The 12,758-nt window shown below is 41.2% G+C and overlaps 1 protein-coding gene and 1 pseudogene across 11 annotated transcripts in view; one reads left to right on the forward strand and one right to left on the reverse strand.

The window, feature by feature from the left end:
• The window catches only part of ST3GAL3 (ST3 beta-galactoside alpha-2,3-sialyltransferase 3), a 198,832-nt gene that overhangs the window by 131,019 nt on the left and 55,055 nt on the right, over positions 1 to 12,758 (reverse strand). The gene's annotated exons all lie outside the window — the stretch shown is intronic.
• LOC140603289 (U4 spliceosomal RNA) lies at positions 7,167 to 7,282 on the forward strand (annotated as a pseudogene).

The raw sequence follows: 12,758 nt of genomic DNA on the forward strand, positions 1-12,758 counted from the left end.
CCTTGTTTGGGCCCAGATTAAAAAAAAAAACAACAAACTATGAAATGGCATCTCTAAAATTAGAGACATTTGAGTATGGATTATGTATTAGAAGATTAATTAAAGAATTAGATTAATGTGAGGTAATAACATGATAGCTATATTTTTAAAAGTCTTTCTCTTAGAGATCTATACTGAAATATTTATGGGTAAAACGACATAATATCTAGGATTTGCTTTAAAATCCAATATAATTTTTTAAAAATCCAATAATAAAAGAGAAATGAATCTCTGTGAGAACAGGGCCTGCATTATTCAAATGTACCAGAGACTCTCAGACAGGATGAGACTCTTTAGTCATTTGCTCTGACATTCTGTTCTTCATTTGGAAAAAAGATGTACTTGGTAGGCTGTCATTAAAAGAGGATGATACTGGGATGTCTGGGTAGCTCAGTGAGTTGAGCATCTGACTCTTCATTTTAGCTCAGGTCATGATCTCAGGGTTGTGGGATTGAGCCCTGAGTCAGTCTCCCTGCTCAGCATGGAGTCTGCTTGAAATTCTCTCTCTCCCTCTGCCCAAGCCCCCAGTCTCTCTCTCTCTCTCTCTCAAATAATAAATAAATAAATCTTTAAAAAAGAGAGAGTATGGTATTTGGGACACCTGGCTAGCTCAGTGGGCAGAATATGTGTTTCTTCACTTGATCTTAGCCAAAAGGCCGAGAAGCAATGAGTATACGACTCTTGATCTCGAGATCATGAGTTCAAGTCCCTTGTTGGGTGTGAAGATTATTTAAAAAAAATAAAAATTTTAAAATAAACAAATAAAAATAAAAAAGTATGATGCCATTCTATTCTCCGGAGATAACTTAGTTAAGGCAAAGGGAGGGGATAGAGTAAAAAGGTTGCTCAACAAAGTTTTTATATTCTGTCATGAGAAATTATGTGTATCTATGACTCTGTAATATTTCTATATAAAAAGGGAGGGTATGCACCAGTCAGTACTCCAGCTGAGAAATGAAAAGCTGTACCTAGTTGCCATCACTACTGTTCATCTTAAGTACTGAGAATGGAAGGTAGGGGAGAAATGGAATACATCATGGGTGAGAATGTAAAATGATGAAGCAGCTCTGGAAGAGTCTGGGATTTCCTCAGTTTGTTGTTGTTGTTGTTGTTGCTTTATTTTTTTATTTTTTATTTTTTTAAAAGATTTTATTTATTTATTCATAGACACAGAGAAAGAGGCAGAGACACAGGCAGAGGGAGAGGGAGAGGGAGAAGCAGGCTTCATGCAGGGAGCCCGATGTGGGACTCGATCCCAGGTCTCCAGGATCACACCCCAGGCTGCAGGTGGTGCCAAACCGCTGCGCCACCGGGGCTGTCCTGTTGTTGCTTTAGTTTTTGTTTATATATTTATCTAAGTAATCTCTATACCCAACATGGGGCTCAAACTCATGACCCTGAGATCAAGAGTCACCTGTTCCTCCACCCCAGTCAGCTGGCCCTCCGCACCCCCCTCAGTAGGTTAAATATAGTTTCTATAGGACTCAACAATTCTACTGCTAGGTCTATACATACCCAAGAGAATTTTATGTCCACACAAAAACCTGAACATCAATGTTTACAGCAGTATTACTCACGATAGCCAAAAAGTGGAAGCCACCTAAATGTCTATCAGCTGATTAGTGGATAAACTAGATGTGGACTATCTATATCATGGATTATCATTCACCATAAAAAGGAATGAAGTATTGTTACATGCTTCAGCATGGATGAATCTTGAAACATTATACAAAGTGAAAGCCAGTCACAAAAGACCAAATACTGTATGATTCCATTTATGCGAAATGCCCCAAATAGGCAAATCTATCGTGGTAGAAAGTAGATTAGCAGCTGCCTAGGGCTAGGAGTGGTTGGGGGAAAGTAGAGCATGACTACAAACGGGTAGGGTTTCTTCCTAAAACAATGAAAATGTTAAAAAATTCATTGTAGTGATGTGTACACTCTCTAAAAGGACCAAAAACCATTTGATTGTGTACTTTCAATGGGTGAGCTGTATCTGATATAAAATATTGTTCAAGAAAGCTGTTCCCTAAAGAAAGGGGGGAGGAGACTGGAAGGCACATCATGTCTCCTCTAGGGAAACATGACTCCTCTGAACACAGGGAACTTTACTGTTCGGATTTTTTTTTTTTTTTTTAAGATTTATTTATTCAGAGAGAGAGAGGCAGAAACACAGGCAGAGGGAGAAGCGAGCTCCATGCAGGAAGCCTGACATGGGACTTGATCCCAGGTCTCCAGGATCACACCCAGGGCTGCAGGCGGCGCTAAACCACTGTGCCACCAGGGCTGCCCTTTTTTTTTTTTTTTTAACAAAAGCAAGAAAGAAACCTCAGCAGAGGGCTAAGAAATCAGTGAAGGCAATCGTTATTTATTACTTAATTATTATAGCGAAGAGAAAATTAAAAGGACCTAGTTTTTAAAACCCTCTTTTGGCTTCTGTCCTTAATATTCTGAATCTCTTATATAGCAATTTCTTTTAAAGATTTTATTTATTTATTCATGAAAGACAGAGAGACAGAGAGAGAGAGAGAGAGAAAGAGAGGCAGAGACACAGGCAGAGGGAGAAGCAGGCTCCATGCAGAGAGCCTGACGCGGGACTCCATCCAGGGTCTCCAGGATCAGCCCTGAGCCGAAGGCGGCGCCAAACCGCTGAGCCACCGGGGCTGCCCCACATACTCTTTACTTAGCACAGTACCTGATGCACAGCAGACATTCAGTAACTATTCTTTTTTTAAAGATTTATTTTATTTATTTATTTTTTTAAAGATTTTATTTTATTTATTCATAGAGACAGAGAGAGAGAGAGGCAGAGACACAGGCAGAGGGAGAAGCAGGCTCCATGCACCGGGAGCCCGACGTGGGATTCGATCCTGGGTCTCCAGGATCACGCCCTGGGCCAAAGGCAGGCGCCAAACCGCTGAGCCACCGGGGCTGCCCAAGATTGATTGATTTATTCATGAGCGGCACAGACTGAGACAGAGGCAGAGACATGGGCAGAGGGAGAAGCAGGCTCCATGCAGGGAGCCCGACATGGGACTCGATCCCGGATCCCGGGATCACGACCTGAGCCAAAGGCAGGCGCCAAACCACTGAGACACCCAGGCGTCCCAGTAACTATTTATTGAATGATAAATTTAAAAAATGAATGAACAAATGATGTGGAATCTGAAAACAGTCAATCTTTAGGAAACAAAAAGCCTACCATGTCCTTTTTCACTATAAAAGAAAGAGTTGAAACCTACATAGCATTACTGTATTTTTTTTGAAGTCTGTGTTTTAGAATATCCCCAGGATGCTTGGTTCCGCCTCCTTCAGAGAGAGGAATAACGTATGCCTTCATGCAGGGCTTTCCCTTACTTCATACAGGGCTTTACTATTCTAGTCCTGTCTCTGGCCCCTAAGCTAAAAACTCGTGATCATGGTCAGCAATGCAAAGGTCCTGAATCTGCCAGAGAGTGGAGCTCTCTCAGTGGCCCACATACCTGCACTTATAGCAAGGTGCAGTCTTCTGGAAACATTCACTGCAAAACTCTCCACCAGAGACTGGCACAGAAAACAGCTCTGATTCTTTTTTTTTTTTTTTTTTTAACAGCTCTGATTCTTATTAAAATATATAATAGGCTATATGGCCCCATTTGCTCAGTGAAACTATAATAAAATATCAAAAGAAAAAACCAAGTTAGAACTGGAATCACCACAGCCTCTAACACTGTTTTATATAATAACAACGATTCACTGTCATCACATACAGTACATATTAAGATCTAACCAACTGCCCCCCAAATGTCTTTTATGGCCTTTCTCTTCACATGTGGGTTCCAATTAAACTTCACCCATCACATGTGGCTATTTTGTCTCCTTAACCTCTTAAATTAGGAACAGCCCACTTCCTCCCATTTTTGTTTACTCATGTCACTGACTTTTTTTTCAGAAGAGTCCAGGTCAATTGGTTTGTAGCATGTCCTACACATTGGATTTGTCTGATTATGTCCTCAATTGTCTGATTATGTCCTCAATACCAGATTCAGGTTAAATATTTTTGGCACACTCTGTAGATAATGGGGATTTACCTCTGCATCACATTAGAAGGCATATAATGTCAGACTACCATACTGATGATGTTATACTTGATCATCTGATTAAGACCACTTTTTCTCCCTTGTGATTAGTAAGCTAATTATTAAGAAATCAATGAGAATTAATAAGTCAATTTTCTTAGTGTGATAATGGTACTGTGGCTATGTAGGAGAAAATGCTTAAGGTTTTTTTGGAGGGGAGGGTTGGGGCTTTTTTGAGGAGGAGTTGGAGTTTTTCTGAGGGGGGGAGAGGCACAGAGGGAGAAGAAAAGAGAGAATCTCAAGCAGGCTCCACACCCAGCATGCAGCCTGATGCAGGGCTGGATCTCATGACCCTGAGATCATGACCTGAGCCAAAATCAAGAGTCAGATGGGAGGCAGCTGGGTTGGCTCAGTGGTTTAGCGCCCTCTTCGGTCCAGGGCCTGATCCTGGAGACCTGGGATCAAGTCCCACGTTGGGCTCTCTGCGTGGAGCCTGCTTCTCCCTCTGCCTGTGTCTCTGCCTCTCTCTGTGTGTGTCTCTCATGAATAAATAAATAAAATCTTTAAAAAAAAAAGTATCAAAAACTGCAGCTTACTTTTAAATAAAGGAATACTATGAACAACCCTAGGCCTACAGGTTTGATAACCTAGATGAGATGGATTAATTCCTTGGAGACACAATATGCCAAAACTCACACAAGAAGAAATCAACAATCTGAATAGGCCTGTATCTATCAAAGAAATTGAATCAATAATTAATAGCCTTCTAAAACAGAAGGCACCAAGCCCAGATGGGTTCACTGGCGAATTCTACCAAACATTTAGGTAAGACATTAAACCAATTCTCTATTATATCTTCTAGAAGACAGAAGCAGAGGGAATGCTTCCTCACTTATTCTAAAAACCTAGCATTAGGGATCCCTGGGTGGCGCAGCGGTTTGGCGCCTGCCTTTGGCCCAGGGCGCGATCCTGGAGACCCGGGATCGAATCCCACGTCAGGCTCCCGGTGCATGGAGCCTGCTTCTCCCTCTGCCTGTGTCTCTGCCTCTCTCTCTCTCTCTCTCTCTCTCTGTGACTATCATAAATAAATAAAAATTAAAAAACAAAAAAACAAAAAAAACCTAGCATTATTCTAATACCAAAACAGGACAAAGACATTACAGGAAAAGAAAACTACAGACCGATATCTCTCATGAACGTAGACGTAAAAATCCTCAACAACATATCAGAAAATTGAATCCAGCAATGTATTAAAAGAATCATATACCACAACCAAGTGGGATTTATCCCAGATGGAAGGCTGATTTGATATTTGAAAATCAATTAATATAATACATCAATATCAGCAGGCTAATAAAGAAGCAGCACATGATCACATCAACAAATACAGAAAAAGCATTTAACACAATCTAATACCCAGTGATGATAAAAACTCTCAGTAAACTAAGAAAAGAGCAGAACTTTCTCAACTCGATAAAGAATATCTACAAGAAAACTACTAGTACTATCACTTAATGGTGAGAAACTAGAAGTTTTCCCACATGATCAGGAAAGAAACAAGGCAAGAATATCCCCTCTCACCACTCCTTTTCAACATTGTACTGGAAGTCCAAGCTAACACAATGAGGGGGGAAAAAGGAAATAAGGTATACTGATAGGGAAGGAAGACATAAAACTGTCTTTGTTCACAGATGACATGACTATGTAAAAAAACTGAAAGAATTGACAAAAAAAAAAAACCTCTTAGAACTAATAAGTAATTATAGCAAGGGTGTCAAGATACAATGTTAATATATAAAAGTCAATCACTCCTATAAACTAGCATTGAAAGAATGGAATTTGAAATTTAAGACAATACCATTTACATTAGTACTCCCCAAAATGAAACACTTAGGTTTAAATCTAACAAAATACAAGATGTATAAGAGGAAAAAATGTAATTTCAGATGAACAAAATCAAAGCAGAATTAATAAATGGAGAGACATCTCACATTCTACTAGAAGACTAAATATTGCCAAGAGGTTAGTTCTTCCAAACTTGAGCTATAGATTCAAGGCAATCCCAACCAAAATCCCAGCAAGCTATTTTATGAATACTGACAAACTGATTCTAAGGTTTATATGGAGAGGTAAATGACCCAGAACAGGTGACATAACACTGTAGAAGAAGAACAAAGGTGGGAGACTGGCATTACCTAACTTCAACACTACTATAAAACTATAGTAATCAAGACAGTGTATTGGCCAAAGAAGAGACAAACAGATCAATGGAACAGCACAGAGAGTCCAGACACAGACTCACATAGAGTCAACTGATCTCTGACAAAGGAGCAAAGGCAACACAGGGAGCAGAGACAGTCCTTTCAACAAGTGGTGCTAGAACAATTGGCCATCCACAGAAAGAAAGAGAAAGAAAGAAAGAAAGAAAGAAAGAAAGAAAGAAAGAAAGAAAGAAAGAAAGAAAGAAAGAAAGAAAGAAAGAAAGAAAGAAAGAAAGAAAGAGGAAAGGAATCTAGGTAGAGACCTTTCAAAAAACTCAAAATGGATCACAGACCTATTTATAAAACAGAGAACTCTTTAGAAGACAGAGGAGAAATCTAGATGACCTTGGGTTTGGCGGTGACTTTTTAGATACAACACCAAAGGTGTGATCCAGGAAAGAAAGAACTGTCATACTAGACCTCATTAAAATGAAAAACTTCTGCTCCATAAAGACAGTGAAGAGACAAGCACAGTTTGGGAGAAAATAATTGTAAAAGGCAAATCTGATAAAGGACAATTAACCAAAATACACAAAGAACTCTTAAAACTCAACAATAAAAACAGATAACCCAATTTAAAAATGGGCTAAAGACCTTAATAGACTCCTCACCAAACAGAATATATGGATGACAAACCTATAAAAAGACATTCCACAGGGCACCTGGCTGGCTCAGTTGGTAGAGCAGGTGACCCTTGATCTCAGGGGTTGTGAGTTCAAGTCCCATGGTGGGTGTGGAACCTAATTAAAATAAATAAATAAAGTAAAAACTTCCCCCCAAAATAGATGTTCCATATCATATGCCAACAAGCTTTGCATAGTGACAGTATCATAGCCAATGAGGTTCATCTGAGGTATGATTATTGGCAATTGAAAATTTTTCCCATATCATATGCCAACAGAGAAATGCAAATCAAAACAATGACATACTACTACACATCTATTAGAATGGCCAAGATCCAGAACACTGACAGCACCAAATACTGACAAGGGTGTGGAGGATTTTTTTGTCACAGGACAAGGATCCTGTGAAAAACAGAATTTTTCATTTATTGTTAGTAGGAATGCAAAGTGGTACAGACATTTTAGAAAACAATTTGGCAGTATCTTACAGAACTAAACCTACTCTGCTATACATTCCAACAATCGTATTCTTTAGTATTTATCGTTAGGGACTGAAAATTTACGTCCACACACAAACACAAAAAACCTGCATACAGATGTTTATAACAGCTTTATTCACAATTGCCAAAACCTGGAAGCAATCGAGAGATGTCCTTTAGTAGTTAAATAGATAAGTAAACTGTGGTAGATCCAGAAAATGGAATATTATTAAGTGATAACAAGAAATAAACTATCAAGTCATGAAAAGAAATGGAGGAGCCATAAATCCATATTACTGAGTGAAAGAAGCCAATCTGAAAAGGCTGCATACTGTAGGATTCCAACAATATGACATTTTTGGAAAAGGCAAAACTATAGAGACAATAAAAAGATCAGTGTTTACCAGGGGTTGGGAAGAAGGGGAGAGATGAACAAGTGGAGCACAGGGGATTTTTTTAGGGCAGTGAAACTATCCTGTATGACAATATAATAGTGGATACATGTCATTACACATTTATCCAAAGCAACACACAGTGTAACACCAAGAGTAAACCCTACTGTAAACGATGGGCTCTGGGTGATAATGATGTGTCTGTGGTTCATCAACTGCAACAATGGGGATGGTTGGGGGTGTTGATAGTGGTGGAGGCCATATATGTGAGGGGACAGAGGATTTATGGGAAAAATCTGTACTTCCCCCTCAATTTTGCTATGAACCTAAAACTGCTCTAAAAAATGAAGTCTTAAAAATAAAAACTCTGCAACTTACTTTCAAATAGTACAGAAAGGGATCCCTGGGTGGCGCAGCGGTTTGGCGCCTGCCTTTGGCCCAGGGCGCGATCCTGGAGACCCAGGATCGAATCCCACGTCAGGCTCCCAGTGCATGGAGCCTGCTTCTCCCTCTGCCTATGTCTCTGCCTCTCTCTCTCTTTCTGTGTGACTATCATAAATAATAAATAAAAAAAGAAAAAAAAAAACAAATAGTACAGAAAAATGTGTCTGTCCATCCGTCTGTCTACAGAGAAAGAACAGATGCAGCAAAACATTAAAATGTTAACTAGAAAATCTAGCTGAAAGGATCCTGATGCTCACTGTACTGCTGTTTCAACATTTCATTGGGGTTTTTTTGGTAATTTTTCCAAAGCAAAAAACTGAGGTGAAACAAATAAAAAGGGTTAACAGTGGGTCAGAACTGAAGTCCTGAGACAAGAGCATGTAGTAATCTCCATCGGCTAACACTAAGATGCCAAAGAAGGTTGAGCTAGAATCTCTCCACTCCTTGGGGAAAAAGAAAAAACAAAAACTCACAGGTTGAATGTCAACCAGAAGCCATAATCACAGCCACCAGAGGTGGGTCAGATGCGAGCCTACGGAGGTAATTGAGAAGTAAGTCACTGCAGTGACAATACTCAAAACCCTTCACTTCTTACTGTTTCACTCCCATGTCCCTACTCATGAGAGCATTTACAACCAAACTAAGAAATTCATTAGGGACGCCTGGGTGGCTCAGTGGTTGAGCATCTGTCTTGGGCTCAGGGCGTGATCCCGGAGTCCTGGGATCGAGCCCCACGTTGGTCCCCCCACAAGGAGCCTTCTTCTCCCTCTGCTTGTGTCTCTGCCTCTGTGTGTCTCTCTCATGAATAAATAAAATCTTAAAAAAAAAAGAAAACTTAAAATTATATCTATACACCAATGTGATTATATACAACAAGGAAAAATGGGACACAGGAAGCAATTAAAAAAAATAGAACAAAAAATTACTTCAGATTGCCTCTGAATGACAGAAGTATATATAGGTGTTCATTCTAAAACGAGCCTTATTTTTTCGTGACTCAAACACACACACACACACACGCAATTTTATGAAAAATTCTAATTCCTGAGTTCTGGTCTAATTTTGAGATTTACTACATGAAAAGTGGTTTCCAAAAAGACCCAGTCTTACTTATTTAAATAAAAATGAGGATTTCCAAGAATCTGTATCACAGTGCATGCAGAAGAGGTCTCTAATTCATGTTTTCCAAACCAGTTTGTTTATGGCAGACACGTTCAAGCACTCATTTTAGATATAAAATGCGTTTAAAAATTTTATGTACATGTAAATAAGCAGGCACGCTGATTGCCCAAAGGGAGGGAGCCAGGGGATGGTGGGTGCTGGGAATTGCAGAGAGAGACACCAGGGTCGACCCCAGGTGACACGGGAAGAGGGAATCCCACTGGATGTGGCAAAACCGGAATGAAGATCGGATTCTGGCAGGTGCAGGGGTGAGGCCCCGGGTCACAGGAGATGCCAGCCATCTGGCAGACGAGCTGTGAAGCCGGTGGCCCATCAGGGCATGCAGGGCTCTGTACACCCTGCTGGGGAGTTTTGAACACATCCTGCCTGGGACCAGGGCATAGTGCTTCCCTCCAGCTCCGAGCCGGGACTTCATTTGATTTAATATCCCAGCCATTTGGCAAAATATCTGGCCTGCAGCAGGAATTCAGCAATATTCGCTGAACTGAATGAGGTCTTCTCCCTTCTAAGCAATGAGAGGCCAGGGGAGTTCTGATCAGAGGCTTTGCTTCTCTCATGGACAGTCGAGAGCGGTCCAACTAATTTTCATCCCTGTCTTGCTTCCAGGACGGTTTGTTGCTTTTCCTCCGATCGAGGTGGTCTTTGGACAAGATGTGCCTTTTTTTAAAAAGATATTTTATTTATTTATTCATGATACACACACACACACAGAGAGAGAAAGAGAGAGAGAGAGAGGTAGAGACACAGGCAGAGGGAGAAGCAGGCTCCATGCAGGGAGCCCGAAGTGGGACTCGATCCTGGGGCTCTAGGATCACACCCTGGGCCCAAGGCCGCGCTAAACTGCTGAGTCACCTGGGCTGCCCAAGACATGCCTTTTCATTATGATTTTTGTCACCAGCTCGACCTCGACAAATCAAGATGAGCTTGCACCTCCCTTCTTGCACCAAAAGCTCTAAGTCTGCTCTGTTCCTATTCGTTAATCTATGCATACAGGTGGGGGCCTGAAGGCCAGTCACCGGGGAAGAGGTTCTCTCTCAAAACTTCTTGTATAAAGTTGCTCGTAATACACTCTTTTTATCTTTTTAAGGTCTTCAGCTTCTCTCGCACGGTCTCTCCTCCATTCCTGGCGTTGCTCATTTGGCCCTGGTGTTCCCACGCTCCCCCCCCAACCCATCCATCCCTCTATGCTTAGCCCTACCAGAGGTCTGTCCATTTTATCACTCTTTTGAAAGGACAAACTTTTGTTTTGTTGTTTTGTTTTGTTTGTTAATTTTCTATATTCTGAGGTGAGTTGTGTTTTTTTTTTTTTTGTTTTGTTTTTTCTCTTCCAACTCTCTTTATTACTTTGGCTTCCTTCTTTGGGTTTAACTTGCTGTACATTTCCTAACTTCTTGAAACACAGGTTCAGATCTCTGATTTTTAGCCTTTGTTTGTTTGTTTTTTTCTAATATACGTACTTAGGTCTGATTTCCCAGGAAGCTTGGTTTTAATAGCATTACATATGTTCTAACGTGTTTTTAGTGTTTTTAGTATCGTTTAGCTCAAAATACTCTCCAGTTTCCGTTATGATTTGTTTTCATTGACATGACGGTTATTTACAAGTTTACTTCTTGACTTCTAAACACGTGAGGATTTTCTAGTTATCTTTCTGTTACTATTTCTAGCTTAATTCCACTCTGGCCAGAGAATTTATTCTGTATGCTACCAATCCTGGGAAATTGGTTGAGACCTGCTACGTGGACGGCCTGGGGTCTCCTCTTCATTTACCTGGTAGAGTCTAAATTTTTCAGTGCAACCTGAGTCATGACCCACCCACCTGGTGAGGGACATGTCCCCATTAGAGCCCTGCCGTGCTGGCCATGCTGGCTTCCCCGTAGTTGTCCAAAGATGCCAGGCTTTCATATTCTGTCACTTCGCCCGTAATCTTCACTTTGCCAGAGATGCCCCAGTACCACTGTCTGCTCCTCCTTAGGATCCTTCTATATGCAGCTCAGATCACCCTCCACCCTCCATGCGGCCTTTCCAGTCCCCGCCCCATCCCTGAACTCACAGAGGCAGCTGGTACCCACATCTCACCTCCTTTCTCTCGTCACTGCTCTTCCACGCTGCTGCCAGAGTTACCTTTCTAGAGCACAGATCCAACCATTTCTCATTCTGGCTTACAATCGTCATCAGACCCCTCTACCCAGAGCCTGAAGTCTGTGTTCCACACAGGAGTCTCTCCTGGCCGCTGAGTGAAGTAAGCCAGTCAGAGAAGGACAAACATTATATGTTCTCATTCATGTGGGGAATATAAATAATAGTGAAAGGGAATATAAGGGAAGGGAGAAGAAATGTGTGGGAAATATCAGAAAGGGAGACAGAACGTAAAGACTGCTAACTCTGGGAAACGAACTAGGGGTGGTAGGAGGGGAGGAGGGGGGGGTGGGAGTGATTGGGTGATGGGCACTGGGGGTTATTCTGTATGTTGGTAAATTGAACACCAATAAAAAATAAATTAAAAAAAATAAATAAGGAGTCTCTCCTGGCCTTTGTCCAGGTCCCCACACCTGTGTTCATGCTATTTCCTACCTAAAATGCACTTCCTGCCTCATTCCTGCAGCTTTCAAGTAAAGGCTCAGGACTTGCTCCCTCCACAAAGTCCTTGCAACACCCCCATCCCCTAACACTGCACTTCCAGGGCAAAGTAATCATTCCCTGTATAATGGTCATCATCAAGGGCGGAGGTGGGGGCAGGGGAATTTTAATTATGCTATTTCTTTTATTTCAGGGAGATTTTGGTACTTTCACAGCAGAGTGTGGGTTTTGCAAAAGGTTGGCCTGCACTGTATACCCAGCCATATCTCCCTCCGTCTTAGCACATGTCTCACCTAGGGCACTAATTTTTTAAAGTATGTCTTACCTACCAGACTATAATTTCCTTAAAAGTAGGGAATGAAGCTTATTTAATTTTGTTCTTCAGAGACAAGCACAGTAACTAGCTTAATAAGTACAACTAAATGAATTTCACTGAGGGAATTAAAGGAAGACAATTTTAAATTCTAGGTACTCAAATAGAAATTCCAGAAGAAAGCTCTGCGCTCTGTTAATTCCTGAAGTCCAGAGCACCATGTTTCCACCAGGTATTTCCATTCCGTGTAAGAAACTTTAATGGCCCTGCTGCATTAAATCTAAATTTGCAGAGCTGGCACCCAGGCCTCCGTAATGGGACTCTGCCCCCCATTCCAATCTTCTGTCCCACTTCTGCGCCCCACCCCACCCCTTGCCACCATTTTTCACA

Source organism: Canis lupus, chromosome 13, assembly GCF_048164855.1.
Source record: "Canis lupus baileyi chromosome 13, mCanLup2.hap1, whole genome shotgun sequence".
NCBI classification, from domain to species: domain Eukaryota; kingdom Metazoa; phylum Chordata; class Mammalia; order Carnivora; family Canidae; genus Canis; species Canis lupus.